Below are 19527 nucleotides of genomic sequence, written 5' to 3' on the forward strand. Positions count from 1 at the left end.
AAATAAAATATTTTTAAAAAAGAATTAAATGGAAATGATAGAACCAAAATGATGAACAAAATCAATTGCATTTAACAGTAGACTACATAGCTCAAAGAGGTAAGCTAGAATCGATTAGAAGATTAATACACAGGAAAAAGAAATAGGATTCAAAACTAGAAAAGTGCATAAGAGACTGTAATGCCTCACAGTGTGTGTGCCAGGGCATCCAAGGCATTGAACACCTCCTGGCTTTGTGTGGATTTACTGCTGCCCGTCATTTCTTCATTTTTCTAGCCTATGCAAAGTCCCCATTTACAGCTCTGGGGACACTTCACATAAATGCCATAGATGATATCCTGGCATTGACCCCTGGCTAACACGTGCCTTAATGTATGTCCTCCTTGTAAAAGACGAGGAGTTGATGATTTCTTTGGAATCTTCCAGCATGACAGATAACACCTAAGGAATGTTGGGGCGAGAATGACTGGGTAAGGCCATCATGTGTGTAGTCCAGTACTAGACCTCTCGATGCCAAGACACCCCTGGCACCAAGGAGGAAGTGACTTATGATGGGCACCTAGACCCTGTTCCTGTTCTGACCAGGTGCTGGGTGCCTGAGAGAACATATACACTAGATCACAAGTGTCAGTAAAAACCCCAGGCCCCATGCAAAGATGAGACTCTGTTCTTTCCTTTATGTCTCCCAGATACTCTGTTTATATCTGCACTCTCTATATCTTCAGTAAACCCTGCTCTCACTTCCTGCTGGTTCACATTTTATTTCTACCCTGAGCAAAGCCAAGGAGCCCCTTGACTGGTCCTGCAGGACCCTCTCTGGGTCCTCAGACCTGGCCTGCCTGCATCAAATGCAACGAATAATAAGTCAAATAAGTGAAACCCAGAACTTCACCATACAAAGACTCCACTAACTTGAATAAATAGGAGCTGCTTTTTTTGCTTCAAGGTCAGTCCCCATACAAGAGTGCATTCAAAAGAAACAAAATTCTGACTCCAGAAAGCCTTGGAAAGTAACACATGCCTTTGCTGAAAATATCTTGTGAACATCTTGTGGACATCTACACAGCAGAACAACAAAATAGAAGGATCTTGGATCTTTAATGACCTTGTACAGCAGAGCCGCCAGACCAGGCTCAATGTTGACATGAGACAGAAATGGACATTCTTCAATGTTGGGTCACTGTCCTGGCATTTAAGCCTATATTTTATTAATTTAGAGAATTTATTTACTATCCTGATCCTAATTAACATTATAACATGTCTGGAATTGTTCTCTAATTGTTTTGACCAAAGTTAAGGGTAAGACAAAAATAATTTACTTATTCAACAAGTATTTTTTTAAAGATTTTATTTATTTATTCATGAGAGACACAAAGAGACAGAGGCAGAGACACAGGCAGAGGGAGAAGCAGGCTCCATGCAGGGAGCCAGATGTGGGACTCAATCCCGGGTCTCCAGGATCACCCCCTGGGCTGAAGGCAGTGCTAAACCGCTGAGCCCCCTGGGCTGCCCAATTCAACAAGTATTTATTGAACCAAGGACTACTCTAAGAACTGAAGATCTAGACATAGAACAAACAATATGCCTGATGTCAAGGAAATTACATTCTGTGTGATATGCAAATAAAGAAGTAAAATACAATAAGATAGTGTTTATATCTGTGGGATTTATGAGCAGAATGCTCACATCTGAGAAGCCAGAGAAGGTTTTATAGATGAGATTGCATTTTGTATTGAGATTCAGCTATGAATAGAAGCTGAGAACTTTGCACATGAAGGCACAGAGTTCTGGAAACCGCCCAGTAGTTACGAATTTGTGAGCATTAAGACCAGAACTCACTGGATGCCTGGGTGGCTCAGTGGTTGAGCATCTGCCTTCAGCTCGGAGTGTGGTCCCAGTGTCCCAGGATCAAGTGCTGCATCAGGCTCCATACAGGGAGCCTGCTTCTCCCTCTGCCTATGTTTCTGCCTCTCTTAAGAATAAATAAATAAGGGGACACCTGGGTGGTATAATAGAGATTTTAAAATTGGGACTTACACAAGAGCTTATTCCCTCACAAAACAACAATCTAGAAGTAGGTAGTCTAGGGCTAATACAGCTGTTCCACAGAACCTTCAAACCCCAGGTACTTCCTATGTTGCTGTCCTGCCATCTTTAGTGTGTGCCTTCTGTACTCAAGGTTATCTCATGGACCAGGAGAGCCACTCCAAGGTTTCCATTCCAAGCAGCAAGAAGGGAGGATATGAAGAAAGGCACATTTGAAGGAGGCTTCCCAAAAGTCTAAAGTAATACTTTCACTTATCTCTCATGAGCCAAAATTTATTGACATGGCCTCAACTAGCTTCAGAGGAGATAGGACACATTTTCCAAAACTCCGTATTATAGAAGAAGATGGTGAATATTGGATCTTAGTGATGGTCTCTAACACAAAATATAAGAAAAAATTTGAAATTTTATGTAATTGAGCAGAATTCATTTTCCCTACTTGCATTTCTAACCTCTGGTTAAAGCTTGGGTGGCAGGACAGAGTCTGGGAGGAACAGAAAAGGCACTTGGCATGGGTTGACCAAACTTTCAGCCAAGTCCGCAAAAATGAGAGTTTTGATTCAGGTGGATCTATACTCTGATTCCATCCTGGTTTCTTTTAGAAGGAGCCAGGGTCCCCCAAACCCCCACAATTGGGAGAGTAGAGACAACTGCCTAGCAAGCCAAAGAAGATGGGTTAAGAAATGCCTCTCACAGTCCCTGAGACCTCGCGTATTGTTGTGATTTGTAAAAATACATATTTTATCTTTGTCTTGATTCCTGGCACAGAGCTCCTAAAAGCTTTGGAATTTCCTCAGCAGCAAGAGCAATGGGAGCATCTTTTGCTGTAATATTTGGTCTTTTGTCCTCAGTTCCTGAAATCACTTCAGAGCCATAAAGGTGATATAGATGTCTTGTTGCTCATAACAAGCTCCTTTCCACCATAACTGGGTTTATGTTAACAAGGTGACTTGGAAAGTACCTAAAGATGGGAGCTGGTTGCCAGTGAAACCAACCATGGATAGAGGGGTGGAATGTTCAGTCCCACCACCTGATTTCTGGGGAGGCAAGAGGGGGTAGAAGTTAGAATCAATCATCAAAGGCCCATGATTTAATCAAACATGCCTATGTAATGAAGCCTCCATTTAAAAAAAAAACAAAGGACTGGGAGCACCTGGGTGGCTCAGTGGTTGAGCATCTGCGTTTGGCTTCAGTAGTGATCCTGGGGTCCTGGGATCGAGTACTGCATTAGACCCCTTGCAGGGAGCCTGCTTCTCCCTCTGCCTATGTCTCTGCCTCTCTCTGTGTGTCTCTCATGAATAAATAAAATCTTAAAAACAACAACAACAACAAAGGACATGGTTCAAAGAGCTTCCTGGTTGGTGAAACTTGTGGTGATTTGGGGGGGAACAGTGCCCTCAGAGGGAGCATGGAAACTGTGACTTTTTCCCCATACCTTGTCATATGCATCTCTTCCATTTGGCTGTTCCCAGGTTATATCCTTTTATAATAAGCCAGTAATCCAAGGAGTAAACTGGTTCCCTGAGTTCTGTGAACCAATCTAGCAAATTAGCCAAACCGAAGAAGGGAACTGTGGGAACCTCCAATCTGTAGCTGGTGAGCCAGGATCCCAGGTGACACTGGCATCTGAAGTTGCTGGGGAGGGGCAGGCTTGTAGGACTAATCCTTAATCTGTGGTATCAGAATTGAGTTGAACGATAGGAAGTCCATCTAGTGTCTTAGAATTGCTTGTTGGGGGATCCCTGGGTGGCGCAGCGGTTTAGCGCCTGCCTTTGGCCCAGGGCGCGATCCTGGAGACCCGGGATCGAATCCCACATCGGGCTCCCGGTGCATGGAGCCTGCTTCTCCCTCTGCCTATGTCTCTGCCTCTCTCTCTCTCTCTCTCTGTGTGTGTGACTATCATAAATAAATAAAAATTTAAAAAAAATAAAATAGAATTGCTTGTTGGTTAGAGAACACCCCCCCCCCCCCACTATACACACTGGGAGCAGATGCAGAATCTTTACCCAGCATGATATGGAAATTAGCCAGGTGTTTCTCCTGTGTGCCTAGAATGGCAAAGTAGGATAGAGAATTTTCAACCACAAGAGTGTCCATAGACTGAAGGGGATGAGGGTCAGGGGACCCAGACTGTGTGACCCTGCCTTTGGGAATCTGCTGGGATTAGCTTCACAAGATTCAAATGAAAGAGAATCACATCATCATGAAAGATACACTAAGGAAAAAAACTGAGTAAGATTCCTTTTAAAAATAATAAAAATAACTTAGAATCAGTCAAGAAAAGGATGGAAACTGAAATATAAGAGAACTGTAGACAGAAGCAGTGATTTTACCAATTACGATCTCACTGACTGATTGTAAGCACAGCTCAGAAGAGAAAGACATATGTATGGGTTTTATCCCCTGTTGAGAACGAGCTACAATTAAAAAACAGAGATGTATTTGATGTGGTTCTAATTAGAAAATTAAATTCCCAGCAGTGAATTGTTTTATACTTTTACCTGAGATCATAGGATATAAAACTGGATAAAGCAAAGCAAACTAGAAGGAGTGGAGATAGATTTGGTGGGGGTCTCAGCTTAGTCATTTTATTATACCAACAGCCTCTGCCATGTATTTTACTGAAATTCATTTTTTCTTTTTTCTTTCTTTTTTTTTTTTAAATTTTATTTATTTATGATAATCACAGAGAGAGAGAGAGGGAGAGAGAGAGGCAGAGACACAGGCAGAGGGAGAAGCAGGCTCCACGCACCGGGAGCCCGATGTGGGATTCGATCCCGGATCTCCAGGATCGTGCCCTGGGCCAAAGGCAGGCGCCAAACCGCTGCGCCACCCAGGGATCCCTGAAATTCATTTTTTCATATAGAGTTTTTCACTTTGCCCAGATTCCTTCTTCAACTGACAAAGACGAGAAGGAAGGGAAAATGGCAGGGACATAGAGAGAGGGAGGAAAGGTAAGGGAGAAAGAGAATGGAGGAGGGAAGGAGAAAAGTCTGGACTAACTAAAGTGAGCCAGAGAAAAGCTTCCCATTTAAAATATATCTCTTTGCTGTGTTCATTGAGAGAATGGAATAAACATTATTATTAGTAACTTAATGTCTGAGGATTGCTGCAGGAGCAGCAATGGAGTGCAGAGTCCCTTGGGGCCCCAGAGCAGGCAATGAAATGCCTACCAAGAGCTTCTTCTGGAGCACACTGAGCTGCCTGCTTTGTCCTTGGCAAAGGACCTTCACAAGGGAAGGCACCTCTACAGCGTGAAGACCACACTAGCCTGAAATTACTAACATCTATTCCTGTCTACAGTTTTTGAAGCAATCTTGCATGTGTTATCTAAACACCAACCCTGTGATTCAGGCAAGAAAACATTCTTATTGGCTTCATGTTACAGTTGAGGGTAGGGTGAGAGTATTTTTTAATAAACACCATCTTCTGACCTCCTTCTATTTCAGTCTGATCACAGGTACAGTCTGATCGTGGTGTTTAAATGCATCATTTCACACAATTCATAGAAAAGGCACCAGTTTAGGAAAATATGCTGGGAGAAATGGAGCCTCGCTGGGTCCTCTCAGTCTCCTACCTCCAACCTGCACCTTAACCCCTACTTCAGCTATTTCCCATGTCTTCAGGGAACTTATTTAACACAAGCAAGAGGTCATCATAAACCTGAGATTGAAAGGATGAAAAGATGTCATCCAAGCAAACAACCAGAGACAGGCATTCCAGGCAGCAAAGAGCATGTTAATTTTCAAGAACAGACATGGAGACAATATGGCTTGAGCTAGAAGAAGTTGGAGAAGTGGGGTTGGCACCAGATCTGATAAAGTCTTAGCGATCATGCCTAGGAGTTCAAATTTTATCCTAACAAAGGCAAGTTTAAATTTTATGTAAACAAGGAATGACAGTTCAGGGAGGCAAGGCATATAGTGGCCAATAAGCCCAAACTCTATCTCATGCTGCTCCCCAAAATTACCTGAAATGGAGTTTTGCTAGATAGTCTGAGAAGTTCGATTGTTTTGGCTTCTATTACCAAAAGCCATATGGATCTGGCAAAAAGGAGGATAAAAGAACTTGGGAGTAAAAGACCTGTAGCAAATTTTGTGTTCTAAACTTTTAAAATATGTAACGCCAGTGTCCCTTAAGCCATATGCTTTTTTTCAGTGTTTAGTCTTGGTATAAAACACTCTTGCTATAGAAACACACCTACTATTACCTCAACACTTTCCTTAAGTACCTGTAAGGCTCTGCAATATCCAATAGCTTGTTGTCACCTGTAGGATTAGATAGAGCTTCCAAAAAGTTTGTGGTATTTGATACCTTATTTCTCCCCATACAATTTTATGTTCCCTCTCTCTCTTTCCCATTTATATTTTAGATCAAGGCTTCCAACAATAAAATGTTCATTTTTGGAAAATCTAAAGCAGTGATCCTTCCTTATGCATCAATATTTGTTATAAACATTAATATCATAGACAATTCAGATTTCCCCTTATTTTCAATGAATAAGATTCTAAAATTTAATATGTTTTTAAATTACATTTTTGAAATCATGAATTAAATAACAGTCCAAGATGCAAAAGATTTTTTTAAAACTCTACTGAGGTACAATTGACATATAGCAAACTGCACACATATAGTTTATTCCTTTTTTTGCAAGTAGTATTCCATAGAACAATTATTACACAATTTGTTTATCCATTCACCTATGATGGGGATTTGAGTTGTTTCCAATTTGGGGCTATTACAAAAAAAGCTGCTATGTATAGACATGTAACAAGTCTTTGGGTGGACGTATGCTTTTATTTCTCTTGGATAGATACTAGGAATGGAATGGCCAGGTCATATAGTGAGTGTGTTTCACCTTTCAATAAACTGCTAATTTCTAAGTGGTTGTACCATTTCTGCTCCCATTAGCAATGTATGAGAGTTCCAGTTCTTCCACACACTTGCCAATATTTGGTATGATCAATCTTTTTAATTTCAGCCATTCTAGTGGGTATATAGTAGTGTCCCATATGGTTTTAGTTGGTTTTGATATCAACACTTATTTTAGGATTTTACCTAAAGCATCAGTACTTTTTTTTTTTTAATTTTTTTTTAATTTTTATTTATTTATGATAGTCACAGAGAGATAGAGAGAGGCAGAGACACAGGCAGAGGGAGAAGCAGGCTCCATGCACCGGGAGCCCGACGTGGGATTCGATCCCGGGTCTCCAGGATCGCGCCCTGGGCCAAAGGCAGGCGCCAAACCGCTGCGCCACCCAGGGATCCCAGCATCAGTACTTTTTATGACTCCACCAGTGGTTCCAATGTGCACCTAGCATTGACAATCATACTGGATAAAACACATGGCCTCTTTTAACAGACAAAAAGATTTTAAGTATCGATTTTACAGCGTGCATAGTCACACTTCATACTGATAGCACTAAACAACTTTTCATTTTTCTTTCATACAAAAGCTGACTGGTGGTAGCTGCCATTTGCTATCACTGTGTGAAAGGAAATGGGGGTGGGAGAAGAGGTTTTTTAGACCTTGCTAGGATTAATACTGAGTGAGCAGAAATTGGATATTAAAAATTTTGGGGCTCCTAAGTGGCTCAGTTAGTTAAGCATCTGCCTTCAGCTCAGGTCATGGTCCCAGGGTCCTGAGATAGAGCCCTGCATCAGGCTACCTGCTCAGTAGGGAGTCTGCTTCTCCCTCTCCCTCTGACCCTCCACCCTGCTTGTATTCTCGCTCACTCTCTGTCTATCTCAAATAAATAAATAAAACACTTAAAAACATTTTAGCATTCTCAAATAAACATAGAACTCTTACATTCCAACAATAATACAACAAAGCAAAAAGAAGAAAGAAAGAAAGAAAGAAAGAAAGAAAGAAAGAAAGAAAGAAAGAAAAGAAAGAAGGAGAAAGAAAGAAAAGAGATGGCGAAAGATCTAAATGAACACCTCACCAAAAAAAATATATACAGATAATAAACAAGCATATTAAGAGATACACAACATCATATATCATTGGGGAAATGCAAATCAAAATGACAATAAGAGGGACGCCTGAGTGGCTCAGTGGTTGACCCTGGCCCAGGAATTGAGTCCCGCATCGGGCTCCCTGCGAGGAGCCTGCTTCTCCCTCTGTCTATGTCTCTGCCTTTCTGTCTCTGGCTCTCATGAGTAATTAAAAAAACAAACAAAAACAAGAAATGACAATGAGATACCACCACACACCTATTAAAATGGCTACAATTAAAAAAACTGACAATGCCAATTGTTAGTGAAAATGCAGAACAACAGAACTCTCATTTATTGTTGATGGGTATACAAAAGACACAACTACTTTGGAGGACAGTTTAGCAATTTCATACAAAGTATACATAGTCTTATTATATGATCCAGAAACCCTGCTACCAGGAATTTAGCCAACTGATATGAAATGTTTGTTTAAAGCAGTTTTAATGTTTAAAGCAGTTTTACTCATAACCACCAAAAACTGGGACCAATTAAAATGTCCTTGGTGAATGGATAAACAAGCTACAATATATCTATTTAATAGAATACTATTTAGTAATAAAAGAAATGAGCTATGAAGCCTCACAAAAACTTAGATCAATTTAAATGCATACTGCTAAGTGGATAAAACCAATCTGAAAAGCTACATAATGTATGATTTCATTTATATGACATTCTGGAAAAGGTAAAACTATAGACATGGCAAACAAAAATGCTTTTAAGAGGTAAAGATTCAGGGGTGCCTGGCTGGCTCAGTCAGTAGAGAATGTGACTCTAAATGAGGTTGTGGGTTTGAGCCCTACATTGTGGTGGAGAGATCACTCAAAAATAATTTTTTTTTTGAGAAAAATAAAATCTTTAAAAAGTATGTGACTCTTAATGGGGCTGTGGGTTTGAGCCTCATGTTGGGTGAAGAGATTACTTAATAATAAAATATTTTTAAAATAAAGGTAATGGGGTACCTGGGTGGCTCAGTCAGTGTCTGACTTCAGCTCTGCCTTGGGTTCTGTGCTCAGCAGGGAGTCTGCTTCTTTCTCCCTCTCTCTCTGCCTCTCCCCACACTCATGCTCTCTCTCTCTCCCTTTCTCTCTCACATAAATAAAATCTTTAAAAAAAAAATGTAACTATTCAATCTTTTGAATAAATGTGAGCTTTTTTTTACATGACCTGTCCACCCATTTGTCTACCCACACATCCCTACATGTACAAATACTGACTTTTAGAATCATATTTATCTAAATGTTTGCCTCTATTTCAACAAAATCATAACTACTCTTTAACAAAAATGTTAGACAAATAATACCTGGTTTAGAGACTGAATACTAAATCTTTACTTATCAGCACTTACAATCAAAAACAAATTATAACTGTTTTGATAATTGGATAAGAGCAAACATATATCAGTTAGATCCCAGGAGATAATATACCTCATAAACTCACTTCCAGAGCCAGAGCTGATCAGAAGATAACTAATCAAACATGGCAAATCAGATTCTAGCTCCCAGGAATTTGAAAGTGGAACATAAGGACTCTCTTCAGTTCCAGTTGGTATTTGAGATGGGACATGAGGTCAATCTGGATTAGGATGCCCAAGGTTCATGTTCCCTTTACAGTAGTAGTAGCTACTCACTGCTCATATCTGAATCCTTCTCCAGAAACTGCCCTTGACCAAAAAGAGCCGCTCTGTTTAAGGGCATCCCCTCCTCCCCAAAGACAGTCAGTATCCAATGGCTGGTTAATATGGGGCAAGCAAATGTCCTGTCTCCTTTGCCTAGAGCTCTCTGTATAATTGGCTAAGGCTTTTGTTGCCAATATACCATAGATAGTTTCTCTCTCTCTCAATCCCTCTTTCCTCACTCATTTACAAGCCTCATTTCTAAAATCGTTCTCAACAAACTTTCTGCATGGAAATCTCTCAGAGTCTGGAGTCCAGGGGAGCTACTCCAAGGAAGTGGTCATATATGAGGTAGGGCAAAAAAGTTAATTTACAGAAAAAGAAGAAAAAAAGCAGTTAGGTAGAGAATATTAGACATAAACCATGTGAGTACAAAAAGAGAAATGAAATCAACAAAATACTAACAAATCAAATTCAGCAGCATGTTGGAAGGATTAAGCACCATGATCAAGTGGAATTTATTCCTAGAATGCAAGGGGAGTTCAGCATATGAAACTCAACTGATATAATATATACCACATTAACAGAATGAAGGAAAAGAAAAATCACATGATCATTTCAATGGATAGAGAAAAAGCATTTGACAAAACTTAACATCCTGTCATGATAAAAATTCTTAAGAAATTAGGAATAGAAGGAAACTACCTCAACCTAATATATAACAATCATATCTGAAAAACCCACAGCAAAAATCAAACTCAATGGTGAAGGACTGAAAGTGTTTCCTCTAGGATTAAGAACAAGACAAGGATGTGCACTCTCACTATTTTTATTCAACACAATTACTAGAAGTTCTATCTAGAACAATTAGGCATGAAAAAGAAATAAGAAGAATCTTAATTGGAAAGGAGAAAGTAAAATTATCTATGTTTGCAGATGATATGATCTCCTCCATAGAAAACCTTAAAGATTCCACACCAAAATAAACAAACAAATAAAAACTGTTCAAATTAACAAATGAATTCAGCAAACTAGCAGGATACAAAGTTAACATGTAAAAATCAGTTGCATTTCTACAAACAACCATCTGAAAAGGAAATTATGAAAATAATTCCATCTACAATAGCATCAAAAAGAATAAAGTATTGAGACACCTGGGTGTCTCATTTGGTTAAGCTGCTGACTCTTGATTTTGGCTCAGGTCATGATCAGGATCATGAGACAAAGTCCTGAGTTGGGCTCTTCCCTTAGCAGGGAGACTCCTTGAGACTCTATCTCTCTCTCTCTCTCTCTCTCTCTCTCTCCCTCTGCTCTCTACTCATCTGCCCCACTCACTTCCACTCTCTAAAGAAAGAAAGAAAAAGAAAGAAAGAAAGAAAGAAAGAAAGAAAGAAAGAAAGAAAGAAAAGAAAGAAAGAAAGAAAGAAAGAAAGAAAGAAAGAAAAAGAAAGAAAGAAACTTAAGGAATTAACCAAGAGTTGAAGGACTTGTACAATGAAAGCCACAAAACGCTGCTTAAAGAAATTAAAGAATTATAAATAAATGGAATCAAATCCCATGTTCATGGATTAGAAGACTTAATATTGTTAAAATGTCAATACCACCCAAAGCACTCTACAGATTCTTTGTAGAAATAGAAAAACCTCAGCCTAAAATTCATATAGAATAGACAGAACAATCTTAAAAAAGAACAAAGTTGTAGGACACACACTTCCTGATTTCAAAACTTACTACAAAGCTATAGAAATCAAAACAGTGTAGTACCAGCATAAAGACTGACATACAGAGCAATGGAATAGAAAACCCCAAAACAAACTCTCACATATGATCAAATGATCTTTGACAAGGCTACCAAGACCATAACACGAGTAAAGGACAGTCTTCAACAAGTGGTGCTGGGAAATTTGGATATCCACATGTAAAAAAATAAAATTGGACCCCTGCCTAACAACATAAACAAATATTAACTCAAAATGTATCAAAAACTTAAATGTAAGACCTAAAACCCAGGAAACTTCAGAAGAAAGCAGAGTGTAAAATCTTCACGACACTGGATTTCACAAGGACTTCTTAGTTATGACACCAAAGATACAGGCAACCAAATAAAAGATACATATACTGGACTCCACAGAAAAGTTAAAAATTTTGTACATTGAGACACCTGGGTGGCTCAGTGGTTGAGCATCTGCCTTAGGCTCAGGGCATGATCCTGGGGTCCTGGGATCAAGTCCTGAATCAGTCTCCCTGTAGGGAGCCTGCTTCTCCCTCTGCCTATGTCTCTGTGTCTTTCTCTCTGTGCCTCTCATGAATAAATAAATAAGATCTTTAAAAACAAAAAACAGAAGCTAAAACATGGAAACGACCCAAGTTGCATGAATAAGCAAAATGTGCATATACATGCAATGGAATATTATTCAGCCTTAAAAAGTAAGGAAAATCTGACTTAAGCTATAGCGTGAACGAAACTTAAGGATATTATGCTAAGTAAAGGAAGCCAGTTTCAAAAAGTATATTATTGGGACACCTGGGTGGCTCAGTGATTGAGTGTCTGCCTTTGGCTAAGGTCTTGATCCCAGGGTCCTGGGATCGAGTCCTGCATCAGGCTCTCTGCTCTGTGGGGAGCTGCCTCTCCCTCTGCCTGTGTCTTTGCCTTTCTCTCTCTCTCTCTGTGTCTCTCATGAATAAATAAAATCTTTTTTAAAAAAAAGTATATGATCCCACTTACATGAGATAGTGAAGAACAGGCAGAAAGTAGAATGGTTGCCAGAGGCTGTCGGAGGGGAGAATGGGGAGCTAGTGGTCAATGAGTATAGAGTTTCAGTTTTACAAGATGAAAACTTACTATGGAGAAGGATGGTGGTAATGGTGGAATAACATTATTATTGTATTTGATGCCACTAAGTGGTACACTTGAAAATGGTTAAGATGATACACTTATATCATGTATGTATTTTTTAAAGATTTTACCTATTTGTCAAAGAGAGAGAGAGAGTACAAGCAGGGGGAGCAGTAGGCAGAAGGAGAGAGAGAATTAGACTCTTGGGGAACAGGAGCCTGATACAGAACTTGATCCCAGCACCCTGGGATCATGAGCTGAAGGCAGATGCTTAACTGAGCCACCCAGGTGCCCCAATGTCATGTATATTTTATCACAATAAAAAAATATTTAAGGAAAAGTAATAAAGAGATGGAAAGACTTCCTGGTGGTCCCTTACTTCTAACTGTAGTCCCTGAAGTGGCCCAACTGTACTTCCTGAGTTGAGTGAGCTCTCAGAGCTTCTCTCCAGGAACTTCCTTTGACTTATGCCATGGGTAGCCATGATCGCTGCTTTACAGACATATGCTCTGGGACGATACAGTGTATATATATATATATATATATATATATATATATACATATATATATATATATATATATATAATCAGTATTTCAAAGATCTTAATGTTTATTGAGTAACCTACCACTGGACTCCCATAGGCATAGCCTCTGCAGTGTGGATGCAAAGAAACCATCCAAGTTTAATTTTCAACCAAATTACTTTCCTCCCTTCCTTCTCACTCTCTACCTCTTATACCCAGCAGTGTCCCCAAAGACATCTTTCCCTCTGTTTTTCTCTCAGCTTCCTACCAAAAATCCTCTCCCAAGCCTCCTTGGGCTCTCTCTTTTCTTCTCTACCCTTCTCCTGCTGCTGTTCTTCCATCCAACCTGTTTGGCATTTCTCCCACTGACTATCACTAGGGTATAAAGCAGGAAATTGATACCTGAGAACAGTGGCCAGAAGACAAGTAGGGGGTCAGAGGTCGGGCAGAGGGAACATTTTGTTAACGGGCAAGAAAAAATACATATACTATATATAAAACCAACATAAAAATATTAGTAGTAGTATACTAATTATGTATTTTTATGATTAAAATAGAAATCACAGTTATTTTTGTTGTCTATTTATTTATTTATTTATTTAGTCATGAGATACACACAGAGAGAGAGAGGCAGAGACACAGGCAGAAGGACCCCAGGATCACGACCTGAGCCGGAGGCAGATGCTCAACCACTGAGCCACCCAGGTGCCTCTCAATTAACACTTTAAAAGGAAAAGCACAGAAGCTTTACGACGACAGAAGCATGAGGCACAGAGGTACTCAAGATGTCTTGAGTATCTATTGCTTTAACAAATCAAAACTTAGAGGCTTAACACAGCTATGTCTCATTATCTCTCAGGAATCTGTAGGTTGATTCAGCTCATCTGGTTGGTTCTCTATGCAATCTGGTGTAGCTGCATTTAGGTAATTTGGGCTGGAATCTTCTGAAGGTTTGATGGGGCTGGGTGTCCAAGATAGCGTCTTCACCTCATGTCTAAGGTGGCCTCTCTTCTTTATGTGGCCTGTCTCTCCGATAGAGTAGACTGCTTCATGAGTGTTCAGGGCTGAAAGAGGTAGGAAATGATGCTCCCAGCCGGTAAGTGCTAAGCCCACCATCACTTCTGCTGTCTTCGATTGATCAAAACAGTCACAGAACCTACCCACATTCAAGGGGGAGGGAGGGGGGAAGGGACATAGGGTCATGCCATCTTTGGAAAATCCAATCGATTGCAGATAGTGTAAAAGTTATGTATCTAAATCAGAAGCAAATATTCCCTATAATTAAGGGTAATCCACATAGAATTAACAGGCAAAACTTTATGAATTGTTAAGCCAAAGGGAAACATACTCTCCTCCCAAAAGTGGCAGAAATCTTAATTCCCTTACTGGAAGCTGAATGCTCTTTAGCCAGAGGGAAACGGGCCAAAATACATGTTGGACTTGATGGACATGCCAAAACAGTAAGGTAGTAAGACACAGTTAAAATCCACCTCAATTTAAACTTAAGTTCTTCTATGGTGCCAGAGTCCATGTTCTCTAGCCACTACCATGCTCTGTAGGATACTCCAGGGAGACTGCTTCACTAGTCCCTCTGCAAAGAGATCACCAGGAGAAATTTCTTCCATACTATCATCCCTTGATATTCTGTTCTTCCTCACCTGTGATTCATTCAGCCCTTGTCTTCCCCACATCCCAAACTCTCTCACTGCCACTCCTGTACCATGGGGCAATTTCTAGAGTGCTCCTCTGTCCTGGAACTTTAACATGGCATTTTCATTGTAGCTTTCTCAAGGAAAAGTAGTTTATTCTCTCACACTCCATGTTCTTTTAGTTCAGAAGGTGAAGCTTCCCCACTACTACTGGAAGACCTTTAATGGCTCCTCCTTTTATTCAAAGGAAAAGAAAGCAAAAAGCAAACTGATTTCTCTTGAGGCTCAGATCATTTGGGTAAACTCTCTGTTTACCATTGCAGATCTGTCATCTCCAAAAATCACAGTCAGTCCTGCTCTCTCATTTTGAAACCCTGACACCTGAATCTCAGTCTTTCTTAATGATGACTTTAAATCATGTCATCATTGTTTGTCTGGAAGAGTCATGTATCACACTTGTTTCTTGCCATTCTCATTCAGTTAGCATTTTGGTACTCTCAGAAGTGGTTCAGTCTCAACAGTAAATTCTGATCCACCCTAATCCTGGATGACTCAAAGTTATAAAAGGTAGAATAGTAAGCACAATCATTTCGCATAAAAAAGTTAGGTCAAGGTGTAACTGGGGTGATATACATAACCCCTTGGCCTCCCATTTCCTTGATCACTTCAGCCATGGAGGCCCACGGTCACATTCTGGACATTGTGAGCACCCATAATCTTGATACACCCAGAAGCAAAATTTAATCTACCTACTTTCCGAACACAATAATCCATCCTTACCCATAACAGCTAAACTTTCACCAAGCCTAGGGAACCTAGTCTTGCAGGAGAGTCACATGATGAAGCAGATTGCTTACACCATCATTGTCAATTTCAAATAGATTCTCATACTGCCTGGAAATTTCATTAAATTTTTCTGGTCAACTCATTCTCCCATCTCTCCAATGACCTTGTCAAATTTTCTCTAGTTTCCCTAATCTATGATAATCCATGTGATAGTCCCTTCTATCTCCCAGCGGAAGATTATTTCTTTTCTTACCTTACAAAAGAAAATAGAGGTTTCAAATTAGAATTTCCTTATCTCACAGCTATCAAAAAGAAGAAAATTCTCATCTACTCTAAACGCAGTCTTCTTCCTTTCTGGTAAAATACAGGAAATCTTACTTTTCTTATTTTAACTTATTTAAGTACCCAAAAATATACAATGGGACAGAAAGAGCCTCTTCAGTAAATGGTGGCAGGAAAACTGGACAGCCACATGCAAAAAAAAAAAAAAAAAAAAAAAAAAAAAAAAAAAAAACTGGCTCACTTTCTTACATTGTACACAAAAATAAAATGAACTAAAGACCTAAATGTGAGACCTGAAACCATAAAACTCCTAAAAGAAAACATAGAATAAACTCTTGGACACTGACCACAGCAATATTTTTCTGGATTTGCTTCCCCAGGCAAGGGAAACAAAATGAAAAATAAACTATTGGAACTACATCAAACCAAAAGCTTTTGCACAGAGAAGGAAGCCATTGACAAAACCAAAAGGCAACCTACTGAATGGAAGAAGATATTTGTAAATGATATATATGATAAAGAATATCCAGAATATATAAGAATCATACAACTCAACACCAATAAAATAAATAATGCAATTTAAAAATGGGCAGAAAAAAAATTAAAAAATAAAAACGGGCAGAAGAAGGCAGCCCGGGTGGTTCAGTGGTTTAGCACCGCCTTCAGTCCAGGGCGTGATCCTGGAGACCCGGATCGAGTCCCATGTCGGGCTCCCTGCATGGAGCCTGCTTCTCCCTCTGCCTGTGTCTCTGCCTCTCTCTCTCTCTCTCTCTCTCTCTCTCTCTCTGTGTGTGTGTGTATGTCTATGAATAAATAAATAAAATCTCTTTTAAAAAATGGGCAGAAGACCTGAATTGACATTTTCCAAAGAAAACAAACAAATGGCCAACAGACACATGAAAAGATGCTCAATGTCACTAATCATTGGGGAAATGCAAATCAAAACAACAATGACATATCACCTCACACCTGTCAGAATGGCTAGTATCAAAAAGACAGAAATAAATGTGTTGGTGAGGATGTGGAGAATAGGGAACCCTTGTGTGTTGGTGGTAAGGATGCAAATTCATGCAGCCAGTCTGTAAAACAGTATGGAGATTTCTCAAGAAATGAAAAAAAGAAATACCATATGATCCAGTAATTTGGCTTCTGAAAGCCAAATTTGCCATTTGAAATAACACAGATGGACATAGAGAGTATTATGGTAAGGATGATAAGTCCAAAAAGAAAGACAAATATCATATGATATCCCTTATATGTGGAAGCTAAAAAACAAAATAAGTGAACAAACAAAAACCAGAAACAGACTCATAAATACAGAAAACAAAACAGGTGGTTGTCAGAGATGAGGAGGGTGGGGCTAAGCAAAATCACTAAAGAGAATTAAGAGCTACAAACTTTCAATTATAAATTAAGTCATACAGAGAAAAGTACAGCATGGGAAATATAATCAATAACATTGCAATAATTTTGTACAGTAATGGGGGTAACTACGCTTACCTTGGTGAGCATTTCATAATGTATATAATTGTCAAATCACTAGGTTGTACACCCGAAACTAATATAATATTATATGTAAACTATACTTCAATTACTAGGAAAAAAAAATATAAGAACTTTCCACCATCAATTATCTCTACTCTGTCTTTAATATTTAACCCCTCCTCTCATCTGGATTCTTCCTGCTTGAAACCCATTTAAAAACAACAATAAAATCTTCCTCAGTTTCACATGCCTGACATTCTACCTTCCTATCCTTCTCCTCTTTACACACAAACTATTCAGAAGGGTTATTTTGCTCACAGTCTTCATTCCTTTCTCCTTATTTACTCCTCAACCCATCTGGCTTCCAGCCCTAACATGCTATTTAAAATAAGTCTCTGTGGTATCATAGGGGAAGGGAGGGAAAAATAAAACAAGACAAAATCAGAGAGGGAGACAAACAAACCATGAGACTCTTAACTATAGGAAATAAACTGAGGGTTGCTGGAGGGGAGGTGGATGCTGGGAGAAGATGGGGTAACTGAGCGATGGGCATTAAGGAGGGCACTTGATATAATGAGCGGTGGGTATTATAAGCGACTGACGAACTCTACCTCTGAAACTAGTAATACACTATATGTTAATTGAATTTAAATACAATAAATAAAAATAGGTCTCTGTGGTCATTAATAAGGCTCAAGTTAATGGGCACATCTTGATCTTCATCTTACATTACTCTTAACATCTCCAGACACGGGTAAGCACCCCCCACTCTTGAGACTTCCACGCTACCTTCTCCTGGTTTACCTCCTACTCCATTAGAGCTCTTCCTCTGTCTCCTTTGCAAGCTGAAGCTTCCCCTACTTTGATGGTGACGTTCTTTAAGGCTTAGCCTTGGGTCATTCTCTCATCCCACTCACTTCTCTCTAAACCATCTCAATAGCCACCTATAGGTGGATTACCCAAACTGTATTTCTAACTCTAAACCATCTTCTGAGCATCAGACCCTTATATATCTCTCTACATGAGGTCTCCACTTGCATGTCTCAGAGGCTTGTCAAACTCAATTTGTCAAAATAAAACTCACTATCTCCAAGCCTGAATCTTAACTGGCATCCTTGGCTCGTCCCTCTTCCTCACTCTGTCCACATCCAGTCATCACAGCCTCCTATCAACTACTTTGTAAATATCTCTCAGGTCCATCCATTTCCTTCCATTTCCACTGCCACCAATCTAGTCCAAACCATTATAATGTCTCACCCAGCCTAGCTCAGAAATCTTCCTGCACCCATTCTTCTCCTCATTTGATCAATTCTCCAATTATAGCCAGAGTGATTTTCCTAAAATACAAATCCTGCCAGCTTAAAATATTCTTTAACACAATCTCATTGTTTTTAGGATGAGAAAACAATCTTCAACATGGTTTTCATGGTTTTACACGGTTTGTCCCTACTGACCTTTCTCTGTCTAGCCTTGCCTCACGCTAGAGCTCTCAGGACTTCCAGCCACACTGGTTCACAGTCAATTCCTAATCCCTTCTGCCACTCTGCCACTCTGCTACTCCCCCACTCCTGCAACAGCCCATTAGCAAACGTTGTTGGTTCTGCTCTGAAATTGTGTCTTGAATCCAAACTCTTCCCATCATCCCCACTATTAGAATACTGACTAAAGCCACCACCATCTTTCACCTGAATGGCTATTGCTACAGCCTACTGAGTAATCTCTCATTGCCCTTTGTCTTGCCCTTGCCCCATTTGATCTATTTCCAATCACCAACCAGCATGATGCCATACAGCATAAATCAAACCATGTACTTCGTAAAAACTTTCCAATAGCTCTTCATTGCAATCAGAATAAAACCCAAAGTCCTCAAGGCTGACCCCAAAGCCCTGCCTGATCTGGTCCATTTCTGTCCCCATCCTCTACCACTGCCTTATTTTTATTTTTTTTTTTTTGCTATATGCTAGTCACACTGGCCTTCTTTCTAGCCTTGTATGGTCCTATCTCAAGGCTTTTCTTGCTCTTCCTTCCCTTGAAATGTTTTTCCAAATCTCTGAAGGGCTGCCCCTTTTCATTACTTTTCAAAGGGACATTGCCTGCCCATTCTTCCTCTCTTATGAAAGTCACTCTATTGCTTGCCCTGGCTTTCTATACAGTACTATTACTTTCTAGAACTTTTTAATGGCTTCCTATCTCACAGTGAAGTCCCTACCACAACCAGAAAGGCCACACATGATCTGTCCACAATTTCCTCTTTGATCTCACACACCACCTGTTTCGTCATTCTCCTCTAGCCATGTTAGCTAC

Source organism: Vulpes lagopus, chromosome 8, assembly GCF_018345385.1.
Source record: "Vulpes lagopus strain Blue_001 chromosome 8, ASM1834538v1, whole genome shotgun sequence".
Taxonomy (NCBI): domain Eukaryota; kingdom Metazoa; phylum Chordata; class Mammalia; order Carnivora; family Canidae; genus Vulpes; species Vulpes lagopus.